The following is a 9,007-nucleotide window of genomic DNA, read 5'->3' as shown; positions in this document are numbered from 1 at the left end:
TGTACAGGGTTTCTGAGGCTGTAAATCTTTATGGGAGCAGAACGCCTCATCATTCTCCTGTGGAGCAGCTGGTAGTTTCGAACTGCTGACCTTGCAGTTTGCAGCCTGATTCGTAACCACTACACTACCAGAGCTCCTTTAAGTGTCATAAGGGCTTAAATTCCTATGAAATTTCCCTGGGAAACCTTACCCCACTCACCCTACAGTTCCCTAAATTCTAATAATATTTAAAAGGAATATGATTTGAGTCCCTAGAGGATGCTAAAACTATTTTGACCTGGTGTAAATCAAAGTTTGAAGAAGTGTTTGGAGAAATATAAATAGTAAAATCATAAGTGTATAGACCTTGATGGAGGATATGTCAGGAGACAGTAGCTTCACATTTTGTTCTTTTTGTTTAATAAAGATTTTTCTGATTTTGTAATAATACTTTCTGACTTACTCTTATATTTTCACATGTACAGTTCAGTGACATTAATCATGCTGATCCTGGTAGTATAGAGCAGTATAATCATCGCTGCTCTCCACTTCCAAATTTTCCATCATCCTTAACAGAAACTCAATGTACCCTAAGCAGTGCTTCCCATTTTCTTTCTTCCTCCCACTCCTGTTGTTGTTAAGTGGTGTCGAGATGGTTCCAACTCATATCGACACTATACAGGATTTCTGAGGAGCAGCTGGCGAGTTTGAATGGCCTCCTACTCCTTTGTTGTTGTTAAGTGCGTCGAGTTGGTTCCGACCCATGGTTACTCTGTATAGGGTTTCCAAGGAGCGACTGGTGAGCTTGAACCACTATTCAAAAAGACTTTGAAGTCCAGCACATTAACCCCCAGTGCCACACCAGGATTCCTGCCTTATACTCCTAGTTGTTGTTGTTGCTGTTAAGTGCCATTGAGTCGATTCTGACCTATAGCGAACCTGTATAGGGTTTCCAAGGAGCGACTGGTGAGCTTGAACCACTATTCAAAAAGACTTTGAAGTCCAGCACATTAACCCCCAGTGCCACACCAGGATTCCTGCCTTATACTCCTAGTTGTTGTTGTTGCTGTTAAGTGCCATTGAGTCGATTCTGACCTATAGCGAACCTGTATAGGGTTTCCAAGGAGCACCTGGTGAGCTTGAACCTTGCAGTTCAAACAACTTTGCAGTCTGACGCCTTAGCCCACAGTGCCAAACCAGGATTCCTAGTAGTCACTAATAAATGTAGGTTTCTAAATATTTACATATTCTAGATACTTCATTGATTCTGTTTTTATTTCTAAGTGCCATTCTGATGCATGAATGTATTACTGTTTATCCATTTTCCTATTGATAGGATTTCAAGCTTTTTCTCTTTGCAGTTTTTGCCTATTATGAATAGAGATGATATGAACCTTATTGTACAAAACTTCCTTGAAAATATTATTTCATTTCCTTGGGGGAGAATTTTAATACATAGGAATGATATTACTCTGCTTTATGGGAGTAATTTCATTTGGAATACTCTGTGGTGCTGGAGGATAAACACCGAATTGCTAACTGCAAAGTCTGCAGTTCGAATCTACCAGTCATTCCTCAGAAACCCTATACAGGGTTGCTATGAGTCAGAACCAACTCTACAGCACTTAACAATAGCAACAATATTTCATGTCATAATGAACTTGATTAATGATAACACTATGGCTTGAGTCAGGTGTACCTTAGTCCTCAAACTGACACCTTTTTGCAGCAGACTGCCCAATACAATATATCTTTGCATTGACTTCTGCATCTATGCATGCTGATTGTGGATACAAGTAAAAAGAAATCCTTGACAACGTCAAGATTTTCTGTTTACTGTGATGTTGTTTATGTCCAGTTGTGTGGATTTTTGTTCTGTTTCACTTATCTGTAATCCGTACTGAAACTTGCTGTCTTCAGCAAGTGCCTCAAATCCTCTTCGTTTTTAACAAGCAAAGTTGTGTCATCTGTATATTGAAGGTTGTAAATGAGTATTCCTCCAATACTGATGATGTACTCAAACATTCCAGCTTCAGGATTATTTGCTGATCAAAAAGATTGAATAAGTGTGGTGAAAATCTGCAACCTTAACACACACCTTTCCTGATTTTAAATCATTCAGTATGCCCTGGTCTGTTAGAACAGCTGTCTCTGGTTGTATGTACAGATTTTGCATGAGCACGGTTAAATGTTCTGAATTCCAGTTCTTTGCAATGCTATCCATAGTTTGTTATGATCCATACTGAAAAAAAAAAAAAAAAGTCTTTGCATAGTCTATAAAACACAAGCAAACATCTTTTTGGTATTCTCTGCTTTCAATCAAGATCCATCTGACATGAGCAATGATATCCCTCCTTTCAACTTCTCTTTTGTATCTGGCTTGGCTGTCTGTCAGCTTCCTGTTGATGTACTGCTGCAACCATTTAAAAAGTATTTTCAGTAGCATTTTGCTTGCATGTGGTATCAATGTTGTTGTTAAGTGCCGTTTAGTAAGTTCCAACTCATAGTGACCCTGTATAGGGTTTCCAAGGAGTGGCTGGTGAGTGAACCATCAATTTTGCAGTTCAAGCTGACGTTGCAGTCCAGTGCTCATTCTCCAGTGCCACACTAGGACTCCATGGGTATTAATGATATAATGTGATAATGTTTCAGTCTGTTGGGCCACCTTTCTTTGGAATGAGTACAAATACAGATCTTTTCTAATTGGTTGGCCAAGTAGGTGTCTTCTAAATTTGGCACTCACTAGTAAGTGCTTTCAGCATTACATCAGTTTGTTGAAATATTTCAATTAGTATTCCATTAATTCCCAGAGACTTGTTTTTATTAGTGCCTTCAATGCAGCTTGGACTTCTTACTTAAAGTCCATCACTTCTATATTAACTCTTGAAATTCTTTTCAATACAGTGACTCTGTATTGCTTCCATCTTCTTTTGATACTTCCTGCACAATTTAATATTTTGTCCACTGGATATTTCAATACTGTATGTCAAGGTTTAAATTTTTCCACAGTTCTTTCAGCTTGAGAAATACTAAGCATGTTCTTTTTTTGGCTTTCTAACTTTAGCTCTTTGCCCCATTTCATTATAATCCTTTACTTTGACTTTGTGAGCTGTCCTTTGAAATTTTCTGTTCATTTCTTACCTTCGCTTTAGCTATTTTATAATGAAGAATGAGTTTCAAAATCTCTTCAGACATCCATGCTGATCTATTCTTTCTTTCCTAGCTTTTCAAATGAGTGTTTGCTTTCTTTAAGAATGATATTCCTGATATTATTCCACAACTCATCTGTCTTCCATCATTAGTGTTCAAAGTGTAAAATCTGTTTTAGAGATGGTCTCTAAATTCAGGTGGGATGTGCTCAAGGCCATATTTTAGTTTTCATGGTCTTCTTTCAATTTTTTTCAGATTTAACCTGGACTTGCTTATGAACAATTGATAATCTGGTACAATTTGACCTTCTTTTGGCTGATAATTTTGAGTTTCTCCAACATTTCTTCCCACAGATATAGTCAATTTATATTCCATCTTTATAGTCCATTTTGTGAGGTCAATGTATATAGTTGTCTTTTGTGTTATATATCTGTTAGTTTATCATACTGTGGTGGCTTGTATATTGCTATGCTTCTGGAAGATATGTCACTGTATTGCAAATACCAGCAGAATATATTTCAACACAACTTCCAGATTAAGATGAACTAGAAATAATAAATAGGCAATCCACTTCTGAAGGATTAGCTATTGAAAAAAAAACATTATCTGATCTAGTGCCAGAAGATGACTTCCCTCGGGTTGGAAGACACTCAAATATTACTAGGGAAGAGTTGCCTCCTCAAAGTGAAGGGAGCAAAGCTTTCAGAACCTTCATTTACTCATGGGGCACAACTCAAAATGAGGAGACAACTGCAAACATCCATTAATAATTGAAACACAGAATGTATTAAGCATGAATATAGGAAAATTGGAAGTTGTCAAAAATGAAATATAATGCATAAAGTTTGATATCCTAGGCATTAGTAGGCTAAAATGGACTGCAATTACCCATTTTGAATCCAACAATCATGTGGGTTACTATGCCGGTAACATCAAAATGGAGGAGGAATGGCATCACATTCATAGTCAAACAGAATTGTAAGATATGTCTTGAAATACAGTACTATCTATGATAGGGTAATCTCTATATGACTATAGGGAAGATCAGTTAATAACTCTACTATTTAAATTTATGCACTAACCACTAAAGTCAGTGATGATGAAATTGAAGAATTCTACCAAATTCTTTAGTCAGAAACTGATCACACATGCAATAAAGTTGCATGGATAATTACTGGTGATTTGAGTTCAAAATTTGGGAAAAAAGAGGAAAGATCAGTAGTTAGTAAATATGGCCTGGGTGATATAGATGATGCTGAAGACCATGATAGAATTTTGCAAGACCAGTGACTAATTCATTGCAAATACACTTTTTCAGCAATATAAAAGGTGACCTTACCACATGGAATACACAGGAACCAAATTAAATACACTCTGGGAAGAGTAGATGGAAAAGCTCAATATCATCAACCAAAGTAAGGTCAGGAGCAGACTGTGGAACAGAGCATCAATTTCTCATATGCAAGTTCAGGCTGAAGCTGGAGAAAATGAAAACAAGTACACAAGAGTCAAAACATAGCTTTGACTATATCCCACATGACTTAGAGATTATATCAAGAACAGACTTGATACATTAGACACTACTGACTAAAGACCAGAAGAGTTGTGGAATTACATCAAGAACATTATATAGGAAGAGAAAAAAAAAGGTAATTAAATGACAAGAAATAAAGAAAAGTCCAAAGTGGATATCAGTAAAGACTCTCAAACTTGAGTTGTTTTTGTTAAGTGCTATCGAGTCAGTTCTGACTCATAGCTATTCATAGCAATCCTGTATAAGGTTTCTGAGTAGCAGCTGGTAGGTTTGAACTTCAGACCTTGTGGTTCACAGTCCAGCGTTGATCCTACAGCACTACACCAGGAGTCCAGAGAATGTAAAGCAGTTGAAATAAATGAAGAGGAAAAAGAGCTGAGCAGAAAATTTCAAAGGGAATCTGGAGAAGACAAAGTCAAATCTTAAAATGAAATGTGCAAAGACCTGTATTTAGAAAACCAAAAGGAAAGAACACGTTCATCATTTCTCAAGCTGAAATAATTGGGGGAAAAAATTCAAGAATTGACTTGAATCAACAAATTATTGAAAGATACAGAACGCAACAAAAGAAGATGGAAGGAAAAGACACTCTACCTAAAAGAAATGGCTGATGTTCAACCATTTCAAGAGGTAACGTATGATGTAGAGCTGATGGTTCAGCTACACTGAGGAATTGGTGAAAAACAGGCTGCAGAAATTGATGGAATATAAAATGAAGTCTTTCAACAAATGGATACAGCTCAGGAGGCAATCATTCCAAGAAATTTGGGAGACAGGTATCTGGCCAACCCATTGGAACAGATCCATATTTGTGCCCATGCCAAAGACAGGTAAAACAATGGAATAAGGAAACTACTAAGCAATATTATTAATATAACATGCAAGTAAAATTTGGCTGTAGATAATTCAAAGATGGTTGCAGAAATACATCAACAGGAAGCTGCCATAAGTTCAAACTGGATTCAAAATAGGATGAGGAATGAGGGATATCACTGCTGACATCAGGTGGATCTTGGCTGAAAGCAGAGAATACCAGAAACATATTTACTTTATTGACTATACTTAGGCTTCTGACTCTGTGGATCATGACAAACTATGACAACATTGCAAAAAAATGGGTGTTCCAGAACATTTAATTGTGTTCATGAGGAAGATTGACGGAATATACAGAGTCACTGTATCAAAAGACTTTGTTGACATTCAGCCTTTTCAGGAAGTAGTATATGATCAAGCAGTGACTGGACTGAAATAAGAATTTGAAGCTGCATTGGAGGCATTAACATAACACAAGGCTATTGAATACCAATTGAAATGTTTTAACACACTTGAAATACTTATTAGTCTATGCCAGAAGTATGAAAAACAGCTACTTGGTGAATTGACTGGAAAACATCCATATTTATACCCTTGCCAAATAAAAATGATTCAATAGAATGTGGAAATGATTGAATATTGTTAATATAGTATACAAGTAAAATTTTGCTGAAGGCAATTTTGAAAAATGATTGCAGCCACACAGAGAGTTATCAGAAATTCAAGCTGGATTTAAAAGAGGATGTGGAATGTCAGATGGATCTTGGTTGAAATTAGAGAACACCAGAAAGAGGTTTATTTGTGTCTTATTGAGTACACAAAGGCATTCAACTGTGTGGATCATAACAAACTATGGATAACATAGTGAGGAATGGGAATTCCAGAACAACTAATTATACTCATGCAGAACCTGTACATATAACAAGAGACAATTGTTTGACTAGAATAAGAGTATACTGCATGTTTAAAATCAGAAAAAGTGTGCATTAATGTTGCATCTTTTCATATTTATTCAGTCTGTATGCTGAGCAAATAATCAGAGAAGTTGAGCTATCTGAAGAAGAACATGGCATCAAGATTGAAGGAAAGCTTATTAACAACCTGCAATATGCGGATGACCAAGCTTGCTTGCTGAAAGTGAAGAGGAATTGAAGCACTCAATGATAAAGATCAAAGAATATATCCTGCAGTATGAACTACAGCTCAATGGAAAGAAAACAAAAGTCTTCATAACTGGATCAATAAACAAAATCATGATTAATAGAAAAGATTGAAATTGTCAGGGATTTTCTTTTACTTGGATCCATAATCAATGCTTAGAGAAGTAGAAGTTAAGAAATGAAATGATATTACATAGGGCAAGTCTGCTGTAAAAGGCCTCTTTAAAGTGTTAAAGTTGCCATTTTAAGGACTACTCTGCGACTGACCCAAGCTGTGATATTTTCCATCACTTCACATGCATATGAAAGCTGAATAATGTGTAAGAAAAGACAGGAGAATTGATGTTCTTGGATTATAATGTTGGTGAACAATATTGAAACTACCATGCACTGCCAGATGGTGGTGATTATGTGCTATGGAGTCAGTTCCTACTCTTAGTGATCCTACTCAGGGTTTCTGATGCTGTAAATCTTTCTCCCGAGGAACAGCTGGTAGTTTCAAACTACTTACCTTGAGGTTAGAAGCCTGATTCGTAAACACTTTGCTACCAGAGCTCCTTTGGACTGTCAGAGGAACAGTCAAATCTGTCTTGGAAGAAGTACATCTGGAATACTCCTTAGAAGTGAAGATCATTTGATTCTATAAATATGAATCCAGAAAAAAACAATTAAAATTAAAAAGAAATGTACACACAGATTATGTACTTTTTTTCTTTTTTAATGCTTTATTGTGAATTATGTGATAGTTTACATGGGAGAACATTAGCTTCACCTTGATCCCATCGTATATCATTTCCTTGCCATGGTTACAATCCCCTCCATGCATCATCAACCAACCAAAGGGTATACTGTGCAAGCCTGCCCCCTGTCCCCAGTTGTCAGCACACATCCCCTCTCCCTCTCCGGGTCCAAAGTCCCCAGCTGCTCCATCTCTCCACGTCATCGTCTTTGCCTCCATCTCTGGCATCACTTCTTCTCTGGGTAGGGTTCTGTTCTCCGCTCTTCTCCCTTGATGATCCCAGGGACCTCCGTTCCTAGATTGCAAAGTTAATCGCTCCTCTCCTTTGCCACAAAACGTCTGCCTTTACATTTCCATCCCTTAAAATCAGGCCTGATAACAATTATTCGCTATTGTATCACAAGAGACCTAGCCACATCTCCTTTCATCAGCCCTGCCTAGTCAGATTGGATACTACTCAGTGGAGATTCAACCTCACTCCGCGCCCTCTGGATCTTGGTTCCCTCTTGGAAGCTTGTAAGCCAGTCACTTCTTGCCTTTGTAGCCCCACCCCCCCAATTGTGGGTTGCTAATGTCCAAGTTGCCCATCCCTGTTCTCTCTGTGTGTGGAGGGAGTGAGAATGATCTTTGCTGTGAAGATTTGTTCCTTCTTTTGAGCTACTGCTTCCATAGGTGTATGTCAAGTTCATCAATTGTATCAGATTATTCTTTTTTTCCTCATCTTTCTTCTTCTAGTTGAGCTCTGATCATCCAGTCATTGAAGCCAGGTCAAGTTGGTATTATCTGCAAGTGTGGGTGTACTTATGCATGTGCCTTCTCTTCTTATTAGCTGGACATTTCACCCTTCACGCTAGTCCTCTGTGGCTATGTCAGTGACTCTGGGTCCAAGAGTCCCTGGACTTGCCACACTGCTGGTCAATCAGGTCTCCACCAGGTTCACAGGAATCTATTGAACATTGTAGGGCTTAGATTGCAGCTTCAGTGCTGCTTTTCCCTCCTTCCCCTTATTGGTGACGAATGTGGTCACCTATCAGAGCATGTATTCCCATTGAGTCTTAGTCTTAGAAGGAGGTTTGCCCTGAGGGGACCCGACCATGTGCCTTGATGTCTCCTGGTTGAGCCACTTGTTTGTTCTTGTAGTAATCAGTCATTCTACCTATATTGTTTTTTATTTTGCCTGTCAGTCTTTCTTTCAAGAAGTATCTTTTGTTCTTCTGGCCATTCCAGGCTGGTCTGCTTGTCCTTTCAAGTGGAAATTTCCCCTCAGAAGATTCTGGATGCTATTCAGGATTCCACCCATGGTCTTATGTAATGCCGAGGCACTACAGGAAGCCTCTTTCACTGGGCATATTGTAGCCCCATTTTAGGTATTCCAATCAGTTATAGGCAGAAGATGGACTTACAAGCTTTCTATGGTTATATTTCTGGCTATTCCTTTCTCTCCCCCTCCAGTTTCTATTTTATAGTGGTATGCCAAGGGAACCAAGATTCTAAGCCAGGGAAACCAAGATTCAAAAGACAACCAAGAATCTTAACATTGTTTTCCCCATTCCAGCCATGTCTTAATCTCTCTATCCCAGAGCCCTGTTCCAAGGTTGTGCATACATCGTTATTTGCCTCTGTCCCACTTCA

The sequence above is a fragment of the Chrysochloris asiatica genome, unplaced genomic scaffold (genome assembly GCF_000296735.1).
Source record: "Chrysochloris asiatica unplaced genomic scaffold, ChrAsi1.0 scaffold00036, whole genome shotgun sequence".
NCBI classification, from domain to species: Eukaryota; Metazoa; Chordata; class Mammalia; order Afrosoricida; family Chrysochloridae; genus Chrysochloris; species Chrysochloris asiatica.
This window is presented reverse-complemented; position numbering follows the sequence as displayed.